General features: G+C 38.0%; 1 protein-coding gene across 3 annotated transcripts in view; it reads right to left on the bottom strand.

The window, feature by feature from the left end:
* Adck1 (aarF domain containing kinase 1) overlaps nt 1-14,168 on the bottom strand; it is a 375,938-nt gene extending 361,770 nt beyond the window's left edge. For all 3 annotated transcript variants that reach the window (XM_090379667.1, XM_090379666.1, XM_090379665.1), the window contains exon 1: nt 13,921-14,168. The gene's annotated coding sequence lies outside the window, so the exon portion shown is untranslated. The remainder of the gene's footprint in view (nt 1-13,920) is intronic.
* Between the last annotated feature and the right edge of the window lie 7,649 nt (nt 14,169-21,817).

Raw genomic sequence — 21,817 nt, forward strand, 5'->3', positions numbered from 1 at the left:
AACTTTGTAAGTTACAACTTGCTTCTCCTACCACTATCGTATTGGTGTTTTGGCCGGAATATCATAGCATAGAAGAATAGTGAGGTTTTAATTATAATAAATGAGTACTTTGAAGGTTTTAATCACTTTTTGGCCATATATCTTTTGTATTTAGCTAAGAATATAACTAATTTTGCATTGTGATCGTTACGACATAACGTAACTTGATAACGTATATCTCGAATTTCGTAGCTAATGTATAACATAACTATACAGGGTGTTTCAGTTAAACGTTTCAGAACTTCTAAAAGGGGTACGGTACATCCTGACAACTTGAAATCATATAGCAATGTGGGGTCGGAAATGCTTTCCTGAAGCGGTGTTGTACACAGAAGCACCATAAAGAAAAGAGACCGTAAGTGAGAAATCGTTTTAATAATACATGAAAAGAAGCAAAAGGTACATGGATTAAAGTAAGTGTTCGAAGTTTCTTCCACGGGCTGCAATGCACGCCTCACATCTCCGACGCATGGACATCCGAACATTCTGGAATACTCCAGGCGAATTTCGAATTTCTTCGGCAGCTACTGCGATTCTTGCAACCAGCTCCTCAGCATTGTCAACAGGGGTGTCATAAACTAGCGATTTCATATGACCCCAGAAATAAAAATCAAGACATGATAGGTCGGGTGACCGAGCAGGCCAACGCACGGGACCACCACGTCCGATCCACTGTTGACCAAATGTGACATCCAGGTAGTTACGAACATCTCCGCTATAATGGGCAGGGGCTCCATCGTATTGGAACCACATTGTCTGTTGCGTCGATGCAGAAATCTGTTCATCTCTCAAAAGTTGTGGCAATACTTGCTGCAGAAAGATCAAGTAGATAGGTCCGGTTAGACGACACGGTAACAGGTAAGGTCCGATGAGGTGATCTCCCATAATACCGGTCCATACATTGACCGAAAATCGAATCTGTGCTGCACGACGTCGTATTGCATGCGGGTTCTCGACCGCCCAGATATGGTCGTTATGCGTGTTGAAAATTCCTTCCCTTGTGAAGGATGCCTCATCGGAAAACAACACTTCAGCAGGAAAAAGGGGATTTGTAGCACATTTTCCAAGGTACCACTGTGCGAAAGCAATACGAGGTGCATAATCCTCCGGTTGCTATGTCTGGACACGCTGCACGTGAAACGGATGCATGTCTTGTTCTCGGAGAATCCTCCAGACGCTGCAATGGGAAACCCCGACTGCGTTTGCTAGACTTCGTGTACTCGTTCTTGGATTCCCCTGTACATGCTGCAGCACATTCTGTTCGACGGCTGGAGTCCATGCTGTTCTTACCCTGTCCCTGTCAGCTCTTTCAAATGAACCTCTCTCAGCTAACCTCTGGTGCAGTCTTGCAAAGAAATTATGACTGGGAATGCGCTTCGTCGGATATCGTTCCGCGTACAAACGCTGTGCGGCTGGCCCACTACAATTTGCAGCCCCGTACGCCAAATGCATATCGGCTAACTCTGCGTTCGTGTAATCATCCATCCTACTAACTTGGCGTTCTTGTTCAAGAAATTCGAAATTCGCCTGGAGTATTCCAGAATGTTCGGATGTCCATGCGTCGGAGATGTGAGGCATGCATTGTAGCCCGTGGAAGAAACTTCGAACACTTACTTTAATCCATGTACCTTTTGCTTCTTTTCATGTATTATTAAAACGATTTCTCACTTACGGTCTCTTTTCTTTATGGTGCTTCTGTGTACAACACCGCTTCAGGAAAGCATTTCCGACCCCACATTGCTATATGATTTCGAGTTGTCAGGATGTACCCTACCCCTCTTAGAAGTTCTGAAACGTTTAACTGAAACACCCTGTATAGCGGAATACGTATTACTGCATTAGCTTAGTATAGTATTGGATAGTATAGTAAATTAACCAATTAAATTTATTAACCTTATTAATTTTCATTATTAATTAACTAAATCATATTTAAACAGAAATCATGCCCCAAAGCAAAGCAACATGCACAAAGTAGTGGAATTGCTGTACTTGGAAGAGAACCAAATGGGCAATTCCCAATGCATCACAGCCTAAAGAAATGTACAACTTGTGAAATGTTTACAGACCTTTCTGGGACGGGACATGATGTTGCCAAGGGGGATGACTTTGTGTGTGCTCGATGTAAGCAGTATGAAGAAGTTAGGTGCGAACTCAGTGTTGTTATGGGCCTTATGAGAGCTTCAAGGACAGAGTAGATGCCCTCAAAGGACTTAAAATGGGGTACCCATCAAACTCTCAGCTACCCACATCAACGCCAGAGCTTGCATTTGATCATCAGGCAACAAAGTGGCAACCTTCAGGGCAAAATACGCTGGTCCCACAGGAGCTAGTTATTGTTGGTGACTCTATTGTCAGGGAGACGGAAAATATATTGTGCAAAAAGGATAGGTGGAATAGGACCAGGATATGTCTGCCAGGGGCAAAAGTTGATGACATTGTAGAGAGGATATCATATTTTAAGAGCATAAATCCTACCATTGATATTCAGTGATGGGATTCGGCAGGTTCGCACTGGTACAGGCGAAACTGTTCCTAGAATTTCCCGAGTTCGCTGAACCGGCCCCCAAAGGCCGTTTCACACTGAATGCCATGCGAGCTACGCTACTTTTGATCTATGTTTGGTTTTTCTTTTTTACCTTTAAAAGGGGGAGTAAGGTGATAGAGAATAGGTTTTTAAAATTTTTGATACCTGCCACTGATGATACTGTTGTACACATTAGCACTAATGACATTAACAGTAGGAGATCTGCAGACTTATTTAACAAGTACAGATCAATGTTGAAAAAAAAATCACGAGTTAGGGTTAAATTTGAAAGTGTCTGCAATTCTGCCCAGACAGGATAGGAGGGAGTATATGATGAGAACCTAGTCAAAAAAATCTGTATTTTTCTCAGTGTGGTCTGTGCTTGTTAACAGGAGAGATTATTTCTACAGGGATGCGATACACTTAAATAGAAAGGGTGCAAGAATATTTGATGATGCTATCGAGGCAACATTAGGTAGTTTGTAAAACTGCTAGCATGGGGGGAGGATTCAGACTAATAGATTAATGGTAGCCACAGGCAGAGGTGAAAGTGATTCTTGCACTGCTTCTATTGGAATGAGCAGCAGCCTGCAAAGCAAGATACGGCAGATTTCAAGGGCTGCTGGGAGTCATCATGAAACAAGTAAATACATGAGTTGTGTTAGGGTAACTAAGAGTAATAATAGGTGTATGTATACTTGCATGTACACCAATGCTAGGAGTATAGTAAATAAATTTGATGAATTTGAAGTGCTGATCGAGACATCAAAAGCAGATACTGTTGGTAAATCAGAGAAATGGTGACACACACAGATATAGGCAGTGCAGAATTGGAATTTAGGGAGTACAATATGTACAGGAAACATAGGCAGGACAGGAAAGGAGGAGGGATTGGGCTGTTAGTTAAGAAACACAAAATCTAAGAAAGTGCATCCAATTGAAATTGGTGGACTATGCAATGTTGAGTCAGTGTGGCTGATATAAGCACTGGGAAATGGAAAATGAAAGTAGGAGTGTGTTATAGGCCTAATGAATCTGATGAGTATAATCAGCAATTGTGCAGAGAAATAGAGTGGGCCAGTAAATCAGAATGTCTTATAATGGGGGATTTTAACTTTTCAGATATTAACTGGAACCTGTGGGTTGGTCACTCTCACACTAGCAAGACTTTTGTGGATTTATTGGATGACTGTTTTCTACAGCAACATGTTCGACATGCAACCAGAGGAAGTAATAATACTTTTAATTTGATTATCAGCAGTTATTCTTCATGCATTAAGAATCTGCAGATAAAGGAACCACTAAGTGGCGATGATCACAGTGTACTGATGTGGGATTTACTTAAAGATGTAACTATCATCCGGGGTAAGGAAAAGGGTTTTTGCTTTTGTAAATGTGACTACAGTGGTCTCAGATAGTTTTTAAATTCTATTCAGTGAGATCAACTGATGATGTTACCAATGGTGAATTCTAAATGGGAAGCTTTCAGGAACTTAATCTTGAAGGATACTTGGCTTTTCATACCAAGTAAGAAATGCTGTTCAAGGTTTAGGCCTAAATGCATATCAGATGAATTAATGCAGCTGATGGCAGAGAAGAAAAATGCATGGGATGCATATAAAATATCAGGCGACACAGAAGCCTATGGCAGATATAGGCTAGTCTGCAATCAATCAAGTCACAAAGGAGGTTAGGCAGGCGAAGGCAGATTATGAGAAATCTTTGGCAAAGGATGCAAAGAAAAACAGCAAAGAGTTCTTTACTTATGTAAACTCTAGATGGAAAGGGTTGAATCAGATTGATCAACTCAACATAGATGGTTTGACTATTCATGATCAAGCTCAGGTAGCTGATAAACTGAATGAGTATTTTGCATCTACATTCACGAATGAGGAGTTATTCGAAAAGGGGAATGACAGAAGTTTACAAAACGCTAACATGGAATTAATAATTTTGTAATAACTGATAGTGAAGTGAAGGAGAAATTGTTGAAGTTACACATAAGGAAGGCATCGGGGGTAGATGGGATCTATCCAGTTATATTAAAGGAGGCAGCAAAGGGAGTAAGCAAACTCTTAGCCATAATTATGAAAGCTTCCTTGGACTCAGGGCAGGTCCTCATGGACTGGAGATGTGCAAATGTGTCCCCAGTTCACAAAGTGGGATTAAAGGGTGACACGGGTAATTACAGACCTCTTAGTCTAACTTCTGTTCTAGGGAAAATAATGGAGTCACTGGTTAAGGAAGCAATGTAGGATCATCTAGACAGGACTACTGTTATAGTTGAGACACATCACTATGATGTGGTCACAAAAACGAATTGGATGTAAAGAATAATTTTGATACAATATACTTAGATTTTAGGAAAACTTTTGATACTTTTGCATATGGAAGACTACTATACAAATTGGAGCACTATGGCATTAAGGGCAAGTTACTACAATGGATAAAAGGATTATTGAGTGGGAGAAGACAGAGAGAGAGGTTATCAATGGACACTGCTCTTCATGGACTAATGTTATTAGTGGAGCCCCCCAGGGTTTGGTGTTGGGCCCGTTGTAGTTTTTGGTATTTATCAATGATATTGATGAATGTGTATCAGGGTTAATGTCTAAGTTTGCTGACAATGCGAAGATGGCAGGGTTGTTAATGACAATAATGATAGTACGACAACAGGATCAGGAAAAGTTGAGCAGATGGGCTGAGAAATGGCAACTGAAGTTTAACATTGACAAATGTAAAGTACTGCATACAGATAGCAGTAAACCCCAGAGTAATGTATCAACTGGGTGGTACTGCACTCAGGGTAGTGGAGAATAAAAAGGACCTGGGAGTCATTGTGCAGTCAGATATGAAGTTTTCTGAGCAGCTCATGGTGTCTTGTCAATGATATACAGAAATTTCGCTAGCAGGGATAAGGAGGTAATTGTCCCCTTGTATAAGGCGATGGTCAGGCCACACCTTGAGTACTGCGTACAGGTCTGGAGGCCTCATTTTAGGAAAGATGTAGAGTTGCTGGAACGAGTACAGAGAAGGGCAACAAGATTGGTGAGGGGAACAAAGGGTTGGTGTTACCAAGAAAGGCTTAAGTTCTGTAAATTGTAGCTTCTGGAGACTAAGCAACTGCGAAGTGATCTAAATGAGGTGTATAAGGCCTTGAGTGGATTGCACAAGCTCAATGCTAATGGGATTCTTCCTCTTGCTCAGATTACTCACCTGAAGGGGCATAAGTTCAAATTGAGGAAAGACAATTGTAGAATAGATGTGCGGAAATTCGCCTTTAGCCAGGGGGTAGATGATAGTTGGAACAAACTTCCATCTGTTGTAGTGGAGGTCAGCAACTTAATTAAGTTCAAAGCAAAACTAGACAAACAGTTGGAGTGAATGGATGGGTGAAATGGGAAGGCTGTTTTGTTTTGTTGTTTTTTTTTGGATGATGCTATATAAGCTTGCTTTCTTGCATCATATGCGCTGCTAATGCTAAGTGTTTAAATACCTTCCATTGTATGGTATCTTTTTAATTTTGTGATGATCTTGATGTTATATCTAGTATTGATGTGTGATGATAATTGATGTTTATTTAGTACCTCTATATAAAGAATAAAATTGTTATATAAGTATATATAATTTGTATTATGAATTGTAATTTTGTTTATAATTATAATAACTATCACATAACATATTTTTTCAACATTAGATATATCATATATATATATATATATATATATATACAGAGAGAGAATTGGACGATCCAACAAACAATGTTTGCTGGTCTGCAAACTTTGTTATGTAAGGAAGACTGGATCTTCCCATGATGTCCACTTTAACCTCAGAAGACATCAATCACACTGCATGATGGAAGAGATGAAGGGATTGCCAAAACTTTACTCTGGAGACTAAACTTGGGTTTCACCACTTCAAGCCTCCAATATGCAAAGTAGTACTGCAACAGTTGACAGGAGTCATCTACCACCTAGTACTGCCACTCCTCTATGTGGTATAGACACCACACCTGGGTGGTCACCTCCAGTATACAAAGTGTACTATTTTGGGACCTTCACATGGGGTTATACTAAGAGTCCTGCCATCACAAAGGTGCAAGCAGAAGATTTAGTGGTCACAGAATGACTGGAGTTCCCAAAATTCTGTCCATTTGACTCACAGGTGTTACCTAAATATCCGTGTTCCAGCAGAATTTTTAACACTCAGGTAGCAAGTCCTATCTTGTCATGCATACATTAGATAATATCTATGACAAGCCTCAAGGACCATAAATAAAAAAAATAAAAATATATATAATAAATACAAAATACAAATAAAAAAAAAACTTTAAAAATTATTTTTAATTTTTATGATATAATGGATTATAATATGAAAAGTTATTTGTGATTTTAAAAAAAAAATTATTTCCCCTAATTGCCTTAAGAGAATTTTCACTCACTTCTCAACTGGCAGGTAGAAGCACCCTATACACAATTCCAACTATTAATTATTTAATTATTAAGCCTATAGTTTTATTCCAAAATGGAACAAAACTATAGGCTTGAAATAAAAAAATAATTAATGATGCAAATTGAGAACTTTTACCATACTTGAGGAATGTTCAAATTTTCACTTTTTTTATGAAAATTTACACAACTTTTATTATTATCTGTTATATAACTAGACTATTATTATGACTAGTTATTCAAAATATATGTTTTTACTGTTATATTTTAAAATTCACTACTTAATTTTTGTTTCAAGGAAAGCATCCATCATCATAATATAGGAGTGCATGGAAAATCACCATTTGCTTAATGACATTTCAGTTAAAGACTCATTTTTGTGGACCCCCTAACCCTATTGTTAGGTTAGGAATACTGTATTAGAAAGAATCAGCAAAAGAAGTTGGTTATTTATTTATTTTTTTTTTTGGCTAATGCTGATAAGATTGCATTCTTGCTTCATTTTTTTAATACTAATATTATTAGTTAATTGATTAATGCCATTGCACCATGTTTGTTTGTAGTGAACTGCTGAAATAGATAATTGGCATCATTTTAATTGTATCTCATATTTGAATATCTTTACAAGTTGCTTTGTTATGTATTCACAATATGAGATACAATTAAAACCATGCCAATTATCTACTTCGGCAATTCACTATAAACAAAATGTGGTGCAATAGCACTAACCCATTCACTAGTGAATCTTACGCATAGTCTCATGATTTATGCAAAATAATCACCTTAGTTCATACTAATATTAAATAAACTGGAAAACATTTTACTTCTGATTTAAAATGATTGCTGCATTGAGTATAATAAACAAATCTTTCAAGTCATAATATTTCAAATCAGACAGTCTAGGGACGTGTGTGTGTGTCTTGTGCACCTACACATAAATATGCTGCTGTATATTTGGTGAGGATGGGAAATTTAATTCTTTGCATACAGGGACTCCCATGAGTAACATTGTGGTGACAATCACTGTCCTTCCACACTGTGTAGAAAATTCAGTCAAAATCAAGAAAAATTTTTATGGGCTTTTTCCCAACAGGGCTGAATTAGTTCGTCTCCAACTAGGGTAGCATGGTTTTTTTTTTTACTTCTGTGGTCTGTAGTTTTTATGTCAAGCAAAACCAAAGTGACAACAGTACATACACACTATACTAAGAGTGTATAACCTTTGGTTCAGGGAACCACTAATACTAAAATGTTTGTTTGCATCCAGGCTCTTACAGCATATAAGTCAACTTCTGTGCGTTCAGTGGTTCTTACAGTAAATTCATTACAAACCACTGTATTAATTTTAAATTCAAATATTTCAGCCCTTTCTTTCAGAAGTGTAGGTGTTTAATTACGCTGCATGGCTAAAAAATTGTAATTACCCTTAGGTAGTCACAAAACCAAAACCCACACAGGCATTGTTTTCATCAATAAGAATGGGACATTGCTCTTATTGATGCTATATATATAGGTCAGCAGTTTTATTATATAACCTAACCATTCCTTATTGCCTGTTCAGTGCTACACTGCAAATTGTTTTTTTCTCTGTTGACAATGCTTCAACATGGAAGAACTTTTGCTGTAAGAAATTGAGAATTTCTAAAAATTCAATTATTTCTGAAGTTCAGTTTCGAAAACTTAGCAAGTAAATCCAAAATCAAAGCTTCTGTAAAATTCCAAGAGTGGAAAATAACTGGGCATTTACTGTGAAGTAAAACCATTCTGTGTGGTTTTAACATGGAATGGAAATTTTTTTTTTTTTTTTTTAGCTCTGCTCTTAAGATCCTCATCACATGAAACACACCATTTTCATGAAAACCCAGCCAATCCAACAGACCTTTTCAAACAGAAAAGCTGTTTGGTATTGTAAATCTGAGAGTCTCCAATTTCAAGTACCATTTTTAGTGACTCTTGGCAAATGTTTATGGAATTGTAATGTGATTTCATTTGTGATTATTTTAGATTTCATTCAATATTAATTGATTCTTGCACTGCTACTATTGGTACATGCAGCAGCCTGGAAAGTAAGGTGTTTGGGACTTCAGGCACTGCTGTTAGTCATCATGGAACAAATAAATACACAGGGCAATGTTAATAGGGGCACTCTAAATAAATGTGATGAATTTGAAGTACTGATTAAGTCATCAAATGCAGAAATAATAAGAATAGTGGAAACTGGTGTCACTCAAACATAAGTGATGCTGAATATGAATATGGGGGGTACAATGTATACAAGAAGGCCAGCTAAGGCAGGAGAGGTGAAGGGGGTTATACTCTTAGTTAAGAAGCATATAAAATCTAAAGCAGTGCATCCAGTTGACATCAGTGACGAGTGCAATATTGAGTCGGTTTGGTGTGATATAAGCACTGGGAAAACAAAATTGAGAGTAGGACTGCGTTATAGGTCTCATGACTGTGATGATTATACCAAACAGCAAATACAGAGAATAAATAGAGGTGGACCATCAAATCAAAATTCTCATAATGGGGGTTTTAAACTTTCTGGATTGTCTAACCAATCTAATAGGTTACTATAATGCAGCAACAAAGGAACTGGATGCAAAAAATAATTTTGACATTATATACTTGGATTTCAGGAAGGTTTTTGATACTGTTCCACACAAAAGACTGCTGTACAAACTGGAGCAATGTGGAATTAAGGGCAAGTTAATGCTATAGATAAGGTGATGGTTAAGTGTAAGAAGAGAGAGTGGCTATCAATGGGCACTGCTCTTTGTGGCCTAATGTCATTAGTAGACTTCCCCAGGGTTCAGTGCTGGGCCCATTGTTGTTTTCAATATTTATCAATCAGGGCCAGCTTTAGGGTAAGACTGAGTAGGCACTGGCCTCAGGGCATCAAGGTTTAGGGAGCACCAATATCTCCTAAACTTTTAAGTTATGAAGAGTTTTATTTTTTATTTTAAATTTAGTGTTATATTACATATAATTTACTTTTTGTAAGTATATAAAATGTAAAATTAATCATTCTAAAAAATAAATCTTTGCATCGATGGGAGGAGGGGGATCCCATCAGTCGATATCGCCTAGGGTGTGCCATATACCCTTGAGCCAGCTCTGTTATCAATGATATCGATGAAGATGTATCAGGCTTAATGTTTGCAGATGATAAAGTTAACGGGGTGAGCTACCGCAACAAGATCTAGGAAAACTGGGTCAATGGGCTGAGAAATAATAGTTGCAACAATTAACATTGACAAATGCAAGGTACTGTATATGGGCAGCAATAACCCCAGACTTACTTATCAACTGTGTGGTACTACACTCAGAGTAGTGGAGAATGAAAAGATCTGGGAGTAATTCTTTAGTCACGCAAGAAATTTTCTGGGCAGTGCCGATGCATTCCGGAAAGCTCACGGAGTTTTCTCAATGATATTCAAAATCTTTGCTAGCTGGGATAAGGAGGTGATTATCCCTTTGTATAAAGCCACAGTTATGCAGCACCTTGAGTACTGTATACAGACCTGTAGGCCTCACTTTAGGAAGGATATCTGCTGGAACATCTGCAGAGAAGGGCAACTAGAAAAAGTTGCCCTTCTCTGCAGATGTTCCAGCAGATATCCTTCCTAAAGGGTGCTCTTACCTAGAAAGGCTTAAGTTCTGCAAATTTCAGCATCTCGAGACTAAGCACCTTTGGGGAGATTAGCATTAGTAGAGGCATATGATGCAAGAAAGCAAGCTTATGCAGCATCAGAAAAAAAAAAAAAAAAAAACTCCCATTTTACCCCTCCATTCGTTCCAAATGCCTGTCTAGCTCAGCCTTAATTTTATTTAGGCTATCAACTTCCACAACAAAGGATGGAAGTCTGTTCCACCAATCAACTAACAAATGGCTAAAGGCAAATTTCTGCACATCTCTCTTTCCACAATTTGAATCTATGCCCCCTCAAGTTTTTAATCTGAGCAAGAGGAAGAATCCCATCAGCATTCAGCTTGCTCATCCCATTCAAGGCCTTATACACCTCAGATCACCTCACAGGTGTCTACTCTCCAGGCACTGCAATTTGCACAACTTAAGCCTTTCTTAGTTGGAATGAAAAAGCCTAGTAACCTCAAAAATTAAGTCCCTGAAGGCTTCCCATTTAGAATTCAATGTTGGTAACATCATCAGTTGATCCCACTGTACAAAATTTAAAAACTGTCTGAGATCCCCCCCCCTGTAGTCACCTTTATGAAAGCAAAATCCATTCCCTTTAGCCTTGATGGTAGTTACATCTTTAAGTAATTCCCACATCGGTACATTGTGATCACTGTCACCCAGTGGTTCCTTTATCTGCAAATTCTTAATACATGAATAATCACTGCTGATAATCAGATCAAGAGTATTACTTCCTCTGGTTGCCTCTCGAACATGTTGCTGTAGAAAACAGTCATCCAATAAATCCACAAAAGTCTTGTTAGTGTGCGAGTGACCAACCCACAAGGTCCAGTCAATATCTGAAAAGTCAAAATCCCCCCATTATAAGACATGCTGATTTAGTGGCCCACTATTTCCCTGCACAATTGCTCATTATACTCATCATTAGGCCTATAACACACACCTACTCTCATTTTTTCCTTTCCCAGTGCTTATGTCACACCAAACAGACTCAACATTGCATTGTCCACCAACATCAATTGGATGCACTTCCTTAGATTTTGTGTATTTCTTAACGAACAGCATAACCCCTCCTCCCTTCCTGTCCTTACTGTACACATTGTACTCCCGAAATTCCACTGATGTGTTTAAAGCGTTGAATGAATTGAGTAAGCTGAATATTAAAGACATTCTTCCACTTGCTGAGACTGCACACAGGATGGGACACAAATATAAGTTGAGGAAGGATGGTTGCGGGATACATGCACAGAAGTCTGCCTTTAGCCAGTGGGTTGTTGATTGTTGGAACAGGCTTCCACCTGTTGTTACAGAAGTGAATGGGTTGAATAAATTCAATGAAGAATTAAGCAAATTCTTGGAGGAGTACAGGTGGGTGAAATGTGTAATTTTTTTTTTTTTTTTTGCTGATGCTAAGCTTGCTTTCTTGCATCATTTACCATTACCACTACTGCGACCACCTTGTTGAACAGCATACCTGTTTGATATTGTCAGTCTGAGGCTCTCCTATTACGAGTACCATTTAAGCAACTCTTATGAAGGTTTTCTGGAATTATAGTAACTTTGTTTGTGATGATTTTAGATTTAGTTCAGTATTACTTAGTTTTGCTTTTTGGTCAACTGAGGAAATTTTACTGTATTTTTCTGCACAATAAACCCCTCTTCCCTGTGAAATGTTCTAGGATAACCTTATTATTTGTGTGTGTTTGCACTTTATTTCTGGCAGTAAGTAAAGTATTTTTATATACAACACTGTTTTCATCTGAGGAAAAAGATGAACAAATTCCTGAGTTTTAAAAGGTGAGCAACAATCTATATTTGTAAAAAATACATGTATTAAATACCCCAGGGACTCACATCTGGGGAGTATTTGCTTGGCACACACAGGGTCCTGAGCTGGATATCATTCTTTCTTATTTTATTATATTATTCATCATTCTTCTTCTTCTCTTTCTTGGTGATTCCTTTCCTACTTCTCTCTCTCAGGGTAATTCGGGAATTTTTTTTTTTTTTTTTTTGGCTGGTGCAGCATAAGCCTTGGGCTTCTTTGTACCATATGGCTAATAATAATAATAATAATATATTGGTGTTAATCCATCCATTTCATGGTGTGTTAACTAAAGATTTTTATACCAAACATATAAATCGACCTTAATTTCTTTTTTTTTTTTGCAGTGCTTCAAAAGTCAATCTTTTGAAAGATTATTAATTGCCATATGGTGCAAGGAAGTCTAAGGCTTATGCTGCACCAGGAAAAAAAAAATTCCCGAGCTGCCCTGACAGAGAGAGAGAGAGAGAGAGAGAGAGAGTCAGAGAGCGAGTCAAAAGTAGAAGGGAATCACCAAGAAAGAGAAGAATGATGATATCCAGCTCAGGACCCTGGGTGTGCCAAGCCCATACTCACCAGATGTGAGCCCCCTTTATACAATACATTCTTGTTACATACAGATACGTAGTATTTTTCTAGGTGCATACGGTTACAAAAGTTATTATCAATTCGCTGTTTGAACCAAAAAAGCAAGTCCCTGGGTGAGAGCAGAATTACACTGTGTATAGAACCAGTAAGACTTTCCAGACTGAAAAACTTCACTTTACTACCGCCACATAGATGTCGCGTTCAGAAGACGAAGCGACTACGCTGGGGATCGCAACAATTAGCACTACTTAAAAATATATTTTACGTTTTCGTTTGAGTTTTTTTTTTTTTAAGGCAAAAATATTTTCACACAAAATTGAAGAAGTCCTTGTACTACATATCATGAAGCATTAAAATGTTCATACAAGATGAGAAATTTAAACGATCCTATCTGTGATTATGTAACAGCACTTTCAGTAAGTACGAAATCGTGGACTGGTAACGCTTTTTTATCATCTTACAATGATAAAAATTCATAGTAATATGTGAGGATTAAATTCGTCTGTATTATCTTCAAGGTCGATTACTGCAAGCACTGGAATCAAATGCACCGAAAATTATCATGTTTTATCTTTAAAGACAGGACAAGAGTCGCCTTTTTATTAAGTAGTTTACGAAGATTGATTATACAAATACATATCAGTAAAAAAGAATCCCACGCTGAGGTCACCGTAATGCACCCTACAACATATATCTAATAAATTACTCTGATAACTATGCGTGAATTTTTATGTAATATGTGCATGAAGTACACACACACAAAGAAAATATATATATATATAATACACACCATACTATTACATATTGTGCTACACTTTTAAAGTAAATAACAGCCTACCTATCATCCAGCTGCGTGTAAATATTCGTTTTTTTTTTCAATAGTGAGCCGTGAGTGAGAAAAATGCTAACTGCAAAAACAAAGAAAAACAAAACTAAACAACCAGGAAAGAAAACAAGAATTACGCTGAAGTTCTTCCTTGTCTTACATTCTGAAATTCGTCTATATAGCATAAGCCTCAGGCTTCCTTGCACCATATGACAATAATAACTTCACTTTAATTTTTGTGACTACGATGTATCGTGATAATTTACCTGTCCCTACTGGAAAATGTCCGGCTAAATTTTCTTCATCAAGGTGATAATTGATCATTTTTTAAAATTTTATCTGCTCAGAAAAATTTAAATTATCCATATAAAGAAATTAAATTCATACATTTAAGTGGGTAAACATAAAAACTGCATATTCTTGCAGGAGGTAGAGAAATCATAGTACTTTTACATTTACAAAAACGCCGATTTACTACTCTGTGTCCCAAAAGATTATGGGATGGAACAAAGAGAACTTTTCATGAAGTTTCAAAGGCAAAAAAAAAAAGTAAGCAACTGTTTACTTTCATATTCCCTTAAAATATGAGAATGGAACCAGATACTTGTGATTTTTGTACGACTATCGCTTTTAGTTATATGCAGTTTTCAGTATAGTTGTTTTCTCGAGTTTTAATAAATTTTGCAACATTCTTGCAGAGGTAAAACTGTAATTTTTATTATTCTTAAATAGCCAGAATCGCAGGAGTACTATACGTGTTATTACTCTGTTGCCAAAATAATAATAAGGCTGAACTCCGGATTCAAGCAAAAGAAGTGTGGATTTTTTGGCTAAGATTTAGTATATAATGCACCCTCTCTATACTCGCCGACACGGCACTGATTGACGGGTGCTGACTCCGCCCAGTGTCACGTGACCTCCTGAACATACGGAAACATCTGGCACGATTGCCACGCCGTGCGTGTCACCCGTGTCATGTTTCCGTATGTTCATGTTATGAACTTCGCTGTTAGAAATGTCACGTGGTATTAATAATTGATTAGCCGATTATTTAATTTTATCGATGCGTAATTATTATTATTATTATTATTATTATTATTATTAAGCTATATGGTACAAGGAAGCCTAAGGCTTATGCTGCACCAGCCAAAAAAAAAAAAAAAAAATTCCCCGATTACCCTGAGAGAGAGAGAGAGAGAGAGAGAGAAGTAGAAGGGAATCACCAAGAAAGAGAAGGATGATGATATCCAGCTCAGGATCCTGGGTGTGCCAAGCCCAAACTCACCAAATGTGAGCCCCTGGGTTAATTAAAAACAAAAAGGCTGAATGATACGTATATCGGAGGTTTAGGGGAAGAAGCCCCCACAGAAACGGGGGTCTGGGGGAAGAAAAAAAAAATAATAATCCCCCTACTTGCGTATTCGATTGTTAGTGACTTACTTTTTGGTTTCCCTTTGTTGAGACGGGTGTCTGTTGTATTGGGTGATTTTTTCCTGCGAAATATTAGTTCGAAAATGTTGGGTTGTTAAGAAAATATTATTCGATTGACGAGGTGAGTGGTTTTCTGTCGTTTTAGCATTTCTGTTGACGGGCATCGGCAATTTTCAGCGTGAAATCGTGTAGTTAAATCAGTGATTATTCGATTGCTTGTGATTTACTTTTTACTTTGCCTTCTTGCTCTTCAACTGGATGATTTATTCCTGCAAAATATTAGTGCGAAAGTGTTGGATCGTTTAGAAAACATAATTCGACTGATAAGCTGAGTGATTTCTGTTGACGGGCATCAGCAATTTTCAGTGTTGCACGTGGTGTTAATTTTTGTTACAAATAATATGCTAATTACTTGTTTTTTCATGTTCGGGTAGAAAAGCAGGGGGTCGGGATCCCCTATCCCCCTTCTAGTAATGTACGGGCGAGAAGAATCGCTTTTGTGATGTCTCATGACATATTGCAGTCCCCGAATAAGGTGCATTTTTGTTACTTTCTTTTTAAAAGATTGTCATTTCCCGTTCGTTCTATTTTTATGTTTGATTTACCACGTTGTTGATCTACAATAAAAATTGATTTGCTTTTCCATTTCTATCGTGAAATTTCCTTAAAAATTACTGCTTTGTCTTTTTTTTTCTTTTCAGCCAATCTCATTGTTAATGCTCGTAAAATATAGCTTAGAAAAACGTGCATTTTTGTTTGTTTTATTTTTAATTATTGTTCATTTGCTGTTTCTTTTTTTTCGCGAAAATTACCTCCCCCCCTTTTTTTTTCTTCTTCTTTTCGGCTCTATCCGACTTATTCAAATGTCACGTGACATTTTGTGATCCACGAAAAACGTGTATTTTTGTAACTTCCCGACCCCCTGCTTTTCTGCCCGAACATGAAAAAACAAGTAATTAGCATATTATTTGTAACAAAAATTACCACGTGCAACACTGAAAATTGCTGATGCCCGTCAACAGAAAACCACTCACCTCATCAATCAAATTATATTTTCTTAACAACCCAACATTTTCGAACTAATATTTCGCAGGAAAAAATCACCCAATACAACAGACACCCGTCTCAACCAAGGGAAACCAAAAAGTAAGTCACTAACAATCGAATACGCAAATAGAGGGATTATTATTTTTTTTTCTGAGGGGCTTTCCCCCAAACCCCCGTTTCTGTGGGGCTTCTTCCCCCAAACCTCCGGTATACGTATCATTCAGCCTTTTCCAAAACCAAATTCTAGCCCCCAAACCCCCGATATACGTATCATTCAGCCTTTCCAAAACCAAATTCTAGCCCCAACACCTCCGATATACGTATCATTCAGCCTTTTTGTTTTTAATTATGCATCGATAAAATTAAATAATCGGCTAATCAAATATTAACACCACGTGACATTTCTAACAGCGAAGTTCATAACATAAACATACGGAAACATGACACTGGTGACACGCACGGCGTGGCACTCTTGCCAGATGTTTCCGTATGTTCAGGAGATCACGTGACACTGGGCGGAGTCAGCGCCCATCAATCAGTGCCGTGTCGGCGAGTATAGAGAGGGTGCACCATATACTAAATTTTAGCCCAATGCAATTTCAATTTTTATGGACAGATGTACGTAAAAGTTCCTGCGATTAAACTATACGAGTAACTTTGTGCGTGTGCATTTATTCCGCTCGAGTAAGATGCTTTCTCTAAAAATATGCTAAAAGCTGCGCAAATTAATAAAAAGCATCCACGTGTTACCCACAGAGCACTAAGATCTTTGGTGTTACCAAACCAAATCGACCCTCACTGCCGCCGTGGCTTTTCGCCTCTAGTATATTAGATGACAATGCCTATGACGTGTATGTTTTTTTAGCAACACTAACACGTCACTAACACAACACTTACACTTAGAGGAGTTTTTTGTTTGCGTCGAGAGCATGTGTTAATCAACTCAAGTGTTGATAAAGGGTCTTGAATACAGTATGGCTTGGAATGTACATTTATTTGGATTTCGGTAAGGGTCGTGAAACTTTTTTTGGTTGAAATTTACTTTTTCGGTCCTTACCTTCTTTGCGACAAGGAGTGTGGAGCTGGTTAAGCTCCGCCCACTGGTTCGCAGTGATTGGACGATCAATTCTTTTGCGTAACTTTGTTTCCCGATTTATCAGCGCCAAAGAGAGGAAACCCAAAATCTAAAGACGTGGATTTATGAGGAGGCGTGCCGTCAAGAACTGATAAACAAGTTTCACTACTCCAACTGCTTGCATTGAATGAATGCTGTCACGTGACCAATTTTTTTGACATATCAAAATTGCCATCTCGTAGGTGAAGCAATTCCTACAGATGCAAATATAGCAAGAGTACTGGCGCCGAAGCGAACACACATTCCCACGTGTGCAAATTCCCATGCATCTTTGCGACAACTGCAATAGCGAAGGCTTTTGATACTGCTTCACAAATTGGAGCAGTGTGGCATTGGAGGCAAATTGCTGCTGTGGATAAAGGGATGGGTGAGTGGGAGCAGACAGAGAGTGGTAATCAATGGATACTGCTCATCGTGGACTAATGTTATTAGTGGAGTCCCTCAGGATTCAATGTTGGGTCCATTATTGTTTTCTGTATTTATAAATGATATTGATGATGGTATATCAAGCTTAATGTCCAAGTTTGCAGACGATACAAAGGTTGGCAGGGTTGTTAAGGACACTACTGATGTTATGCTGCTGCAACAGGATCTGGAAAGCTTGAACAGATGGGCTGAGAGGTGGCAAATGAAGTTTAACATTGACAAATGTAAAGTACAGTACTACATATGGGAAACAGCAACGTATCAACTCTGTGGTACTGCACTGACAGTGGTAGAGAATGAAAAGAACCTGGGGGGTAATTGTGCAGGCAGATATGAAGTTCTCTGAGCAGTGCAGACGGGCTGCAAGAATAGCTCATGGTGTCCCTGTCAATGATATACAGGAATTTTTCTAGCAGGGATAAGGAGGTGATTATTCCCTTGTATAAGGCAATGGTCAGGCCTCGCCTTGAGTACTGTATACAGGTCTGGAGGCCTCATTTCAAGAAGGATGTAGAGCTGCTGGAACGAGTACAGAGAAGGGCAACAAGATTAGTGAATGGAACAAAGGGTTGCTCTTACGAAGAAAGGCTTAAGTTTTGCAAATTATAGTGTCTGGAGACTAGGCACCGGTGAGGTGATCTGATAGAGGTGTATAAAGCCTTGAATGGTTTGAGCATGCTCAGTGCCGATGGGATTCTTCCTCTTTCTCAGAATAATCACCTGAGAGGGCATAAATTCAGATTGAGGAAAGACAGATGTAGGATAGACGTGCGGAAATTTGCCTTTAGCCAGCGGGTAGTTGGTTGGTGGAACAGACTTCCATCCCTTGTTGTGGAAGTTGATAGCCTAAATAAATTTAAGGCTGAGCTGGACAGGTATTTCGAACGAACGGAGGGGTGAAATGGAAGTTGTTTTTTTTTTTTTTTTGGCTGATGCTGCATAAGCTCGCTTTCTTCCATCATATGCCTCTACTAATGCTAATACAGTTAGAGCCATGCTCAAAGTAAGATACAGAGTGGACTCTTGCTCAATTCCTCCCAGCGTCCTCACTTTCAGGGCAGGAAACTAACGCGGCGATCTGTGGCCATCAAAGCTCACTGAGTAATAACGCGCATGCCCAACGCTAATAACGTTGCTAACACGTGGTTGCTTCTGTGTCTCGAGTTGTAGTGTTTGTTGAAAGGAGAAATTTTGTTTTACGTAGTCTTTTTTTTTTTACTATTGTTATAATTATGTGTATTTGTTTTTCCATTATTATAATTATCCGCTGTCATGCACAAAAAAAGTTGTTTCGTGTGCAATAAATGTGGACTGCGATTGTACTAATTTCCGAATGTGTTTCGTATGCGATAAATCCGGAGTTCGATTGTACCGATTTCTGAAAGAACATTTAAGATAATTTTTCAGAATTGATAGAACCTGTAAATGTTTAATGAAATGTTTAAAAAAAAAAGAATGTGAATTGGAATATCATCGGTTTGGCTGAAACAAGAAGAAATGAATCACTTGTAAGTTTATCAAGTGGAAATCTGCTGTACACCAATGGAAACAGTGAAAGGAGTGAAGGTGGAGTTGGGTTTCTGGTCCATAAAGATTTTAAAAACAACATTTTGGAATTCAAAAGTACATCACCAAGGGTGTCAAGACTAATACTCAAGATTTCTAAGAGGTACAAGCTAAAGATTATAATGATTTATGCACCAACATCGAGCCATGATGATGAAGAAGTTGAAGAAATATACACCGAAATTGAGAGTCTTCTAGATTAACAGAAAACCCACTACACTATTATTATGGGAGACTTCAATGCTAAGGTTGGAAAAGGGCAAAACAGTGCAGAAAGAGGAACTATAGGAAATTTTGGAATTGGTGAAAGAAATGAAATAGGTGAAAGACTTGTGGAATTTGCAGAATCTCAAGGATTGTCAGTAATGAACACTTTTTTCAAGAAAAGGGTGAACAGAAAGTGGACATGGAAGAGTCCAAATGGATTAACAACTAAGGAAATCGACTTCATCCTCACTAACAGAAGATATACCGTGAATGATGTTACCATCCTGAATAAGGTAAATGTTGGAAGTGATCACAGAATGGTTAAGATGTACACTTGATATAGATGTAGGAAAGGAAAAAACTGACTCGAGTAAATAATACAAAGGTCTTTTAGCTTACAGAAGAGGAGAAAAAGCAGTATGTACTGGAACTTAAGAACAAGTTGGAGCTTCTGCAGACGGTTCAGGACCAAGATATCGATGAGGAATATTACAACTTTCTGAAAGTGATAAAGCCCAAGAAACCTATAGGGAAAAAGAAATCCAAAGAAGAAAAAATTAATCCAGAAACACTTCTCGTGATGAACCGAAGACGACAAATGAAGAGCAAGATAAACACTGACTAGGAGAAAATTGAGCATACTGAGTTATGCAAAGCCATTAGAGAGAGACTCAGAGAGGACCTAAGCAGATTTAACACAAGAAAAGTACAACAAGCATTAAGGGAAAACAAAGGACTTAAATCAGCAGCCATGAGCAGTAATACAGAAAGACAAATGATACTGAAACTGAAGAATAGCAATGATGTACTTATAAATAGCAGAGAAGGCAAAATTCAAATAGCAGAAGAAGACTACTAAAGAGAATTATACAAGGAGTGAGGGAATGATGCCAGCAGTGGGGAAGATGGATCTCGCAAATTAGCAACACATACAACATACCCGCTATTCTTCCTGATGAGGCAGAACATGTGTTGAACAAAATGAAGAATCAGAAAGCCCCAGGGGAAGATTAAGTTACTGTAGAGTTGTTAAAATTGGGAAGAAGAGACATAACAGAAAAACTGGCAAGGCTCTTCACAAAGTGCATTAGAAAATGTGTGACACCTAAGGAGTGGAATAATGCAATCATAGTTTTGCTGCATAAGAAAGGAGATAAATCAGAAATTGGAAATTATAGACCAATTAGCTTGTTATCCCACATCTACAAGTTGTTCACAAGGGTCATTACTAACAGATTAGAAAGAATACTTGATGAGAATCAACCGAAAGAGCAAGCTGGCTTTAGGACAGGATTCTCAACTATGGATCACCTTCACGTAATATCACAGCTAATGGAGAAAGCAAATGAATATAAAACACCATTATGCCTGGCATTTGTGGATTATGAAAAGGCATTTGACTCCATACAGCATAAGGCAATGTTTTGGGCACTGGAAAGACAAGGCATTGATACCCCATATATTATGATTTTGAAGAAAATATATGAGAGTGCTACCTCCTTTATTAGACTAGACAATGACAGTAGGAAATATAAAATCGAGAAAGGAGTTCGACAAGGAGACACAATATCTCCGAAGCTGTTTACTGCTGCCCTTGAGGAAGCTTTCAGAAGATTAGACTGGTCGCAGAAAGGAGTCAATGTGAATGGAGAGGGCCTAAACCATTTACAATTTGCAGATGACATTCTGGTGATAAGCCACGATCCCAAAGAATTAGAGAAAAATCTTAATCAGTTATGCACAGTTAGTAAGGATTTTGGACTAAAGATGAATATGGCTAAAACAAAAGTAATGATGAACAAGTATGCCACGGAAAGGGAAATAATGATTGAAGGAGCAGTAATTGAAAAGGTGGAGTCATATACTTATCTGGGACAAGTTATTAGCTGTAATAATGATAAATGGCTGGAAGTCAAGAGAAGGATAAATTTTTGGATGGATAGCATTCATGAAATATAGTCACATACTGAAGAGCAATATCCCAGTTTGTCTGAAACGTAAAATAATGAACCAATGTATACTCCCCACCATGACTTATGGAAGTGAAACTTGGGCACTCACCAAAAGAATGGAAGAGAAGCTGAGAACTACACAGCG

Source organism: Mastigoproctus giganteus, chromosome 8 (genome assembly GCF_048544385.1).
Source record: "Mastigoproctus giganteus isolate SK-2022 chromosome 8, ASM4854438v1, whole genome shotgun sequence".
Taxonomy (NCBI): Eukaryota; Metazoa; Arthropoda; class Arachnida; order Uropygi; family Thelyphonidae; genus Mastigoproctus; species Mastigoproctus giganteus.